Here is a 3,155-nt window from a genome sequence, read left to right on the forward strand (position 1 = left end):
TCGCTCGCTCTCTTTCAAAAGTGAGACCTCAAGCGGACATTCAGTTATTGAAAACATTTTCCAAGGCAGTCCCATTAAAAATAATTTCCCTTCCTTTTTGCTTCGTCTTAATCGATAACTTTATTGATTCTCTGTAGCTCAGGCTGTCTGAAATGTCATGTTGGCAAAAACGGGCATTTACTTGTTCTGGAATGTTACCTGTTCTAGTCCGCTGAAAGGTATAATGGAATTTGTGCAACCAACTGACTAAAATGTATATTCGGTAGAAAAATACTAATCAGTAGGTGCCCATTCACCACTTGGGGGTGGGTTGCCCATTCATCACTTGGGGGTGAGTTGCCCATTCACCACTTGGGGGTGAGTTGCCCATTCACCACTTGAGGGTGAGTTGCCCATTCACCACTTGGGGTGAGTGGAGCATCAGTAGCACACTGCACGGGTACTGCATTATTGATGGCTCTGCTCCCTCCACCTTTCCTTCAGATGAATAATCTTGAAAACTAGAGGGCGGTAGAGCTGCATTTTGGCATTTTATTCCCGCTCACTTGACAACTCACCGGCATCCAGAAATTTCCGTGACGTCTCCATTTCAAGAGAATGTAGACCTATGTAGACCTAAACTTTAAACCAGCCATGAATCCACAGAACACTAAAATGGAAGTACGAAGTTCACTCTTTCTGATCATCCTCAAGAGTTTTACTGCGTATCATTTTATTTATTTAACCTTTATTTAACCAGGAAACTACTGTAGAAACCTTGTTTGCAAGTGGGGCAATAGGTTACCAGGAAATAGTCAAAGTTGCATTGAATATTTTGGATGTAGAGTGTTGCATTCAGAATAATTAATACAAGTAAGCAGCAGGCCAATAATAATATATTTTACCATTCAGCAAACAGTGTTACGAAACCACCTAGCTAGTCTACTGATTTTGCTACACTATTTAAGTCTATGGATCCTAGGCATAGCTAAATGGTCTGTAACCTGATTTAATATTGTGTGTATTTACATGAGAAGTCAGAGTAGAGTGGGTCTGGCATTCAAAAGAACAACGCATATGCAGAAAATACTTCAGATGAGCTAAATCACTTCTATGCTCGCTTCGAGGCAAGCAACACTGAGGCACGCATGAGAGCATCAGCTGTTCCGGATGACTGTGTGATCACGCTCTCCGTAGCCGACTGTGAGTAAGACCTTTAAACAGGTCAACATTCACAAGGCTGCTGAGCCAGACGGATTACCAGAACGTGTGCTCCGGGCATGTGCTGACCAACTGGCAGGTGTCTTCACTTACATTTTCAACATGCCCCTGATTGTGTCTGTAATACCAACATGTTTCAAGCAGACCACCATAGACCCTGTGCCCAAGAACACTAAGGTAACCTGCCTAAATGACCACAGACCCGTAGCACTCACGTCCGTAGCCATGAAGTGCTTTGGAAGGCTGGTAATGGCTCATATTAATACCATTATCCCAGAAACCCTAAACCCACTCCAATTTGCACACCGCTCAAACAGATCCACAGATGATACAATCTCTATTGTACTCCACACTGCCCTTTCCCACCTGGACAAAAGGAACACCTATGTGAGAATGTTATTCATTGACTACAGCTCAGCGTTCAACACCGTAGTGCCCTCAAAGCTCATCACTAAGCTAAGGACCCTGGGACTAAACACCTCCCTCTGCAACTGGATCCTGGACTTCCTGACTGGCCGCTCCCAGGTGATAAGGGTAGGTAGCAACACATCTGCCACGCTGATCCTCAACACTGGAGCCACTCAGGGGTGCGTGCTCAGTCCCCTCCTGTATTCCCTGTTCACCCATGACTGCATGGCCAGGCACGACTCCAACACCATCATTAAGTTTGCAGACGACACAACAGGGGTAGGCCTGATCACCGACAACAACGAGATAGCCTATAGGAGGAGGACAGAGACCTGGTTGGGTTGTGCCAGAATAACAACCTATCCCTCAGCGTTATCAAGACAAAGTAGATGATTGTGGACTACAGGAAAAGGAGGACCGAGCACGCCCCCATTCTCATCGACGGGGCTGTAGTGGAGAAGGTTGAGATCTTCATGTTCCTTGGTGTCCAAATCACAAACAAACTAACATGGTCTAAACACACCAAGACAGTCGTGAAGAGGGCACGACAAAGCCTATTCCCCCTCAGGAAACTAAAAAGATTTGGCATGGGTCCTCAGATCCTCAAAAGGTTCTACTGCTGCAACATCGAAAGCATCCTGACTGCTTGCATCACTGCCTGGTACGGCAACTGCTCGGCCTCTGACCTCAAGGCACTACAGAGGGTAGTGCGTACGGCCCAGTATATCACTGGGGCTAAGTACCATCCAAGACCTCTACACCAGGCGGTGTCAGAGGAATGCCCTACAAATTGTCAAAGACCCCAGCCACCCCAGTCATAGACTGTTCTCTCTACTACCGCAGGCAGTACCAGAGCTTCAAGTCTAGGACCAAAAGGCTTCTCAACAGCTTTTACCCCCAAGCCATAAGACTTAAGAACAGGTAATCAAATGGCTACCCGGACTATTTGCATTGTGTCCCGCCCAAACCCCCCCAACCCTACCCCCTCCCCCAACCCCTCTTTTACGCTGCTGCAACTCTCTGTTTATCATCTATGCATAGTCACTTTAACTATGTACATATTACCTCAATTAGTACCGGTACCACCTGTATATATCCTCGCTACTGTTATTTTCACTGTCATTTTACTGGGTTTTTTCTTTCTTTACTTGTCTATTGTTTACCTAAAACCTATTTTTTACTTAAAAATGGCACTGTTGGTTAGGGCTTGTATGTAAGCATTTCACTGTTAGGTCTACACCTGTTGTATTTGGCGCACGTGACTTGATTTGAAATATGTTGGTGGATCTCTGATATTATGGGGCTATTTTGCTTCCACTGGTCCTGGGGCCCTTGTTAAGGTCAACGGCATCATGAACTTTACCAAGTACCAGGACATTTACAAATACCTGGTTGCCTCTGCCAGGAAGCTGAAACTTGGCCGCAAGTGGATCTTCCAGCAAGACAATAACCCCAAGCACACATCAAAATCCACAAAGAAATAGTTAACTGCCCATAAAATCAACATTTTGCAATAGCCATCTCAGTCTCCGGACTTGAACCTCATT

This window comes from Salmo salar, chromosome ssa06, assembly GCF_905237065.1.
Source record: "Salmo salar chromosome ssa06, Ssal_v3.1, whole genome shotgun sequence".
In the NCBI taxonomy this organism is placed as follows: domain Eukaryota; kingdom Metazoa; phylum Chordata; class Actinopteri; order Salmoniformes; family Salmonidae; genus Salmo; species Salmo salar.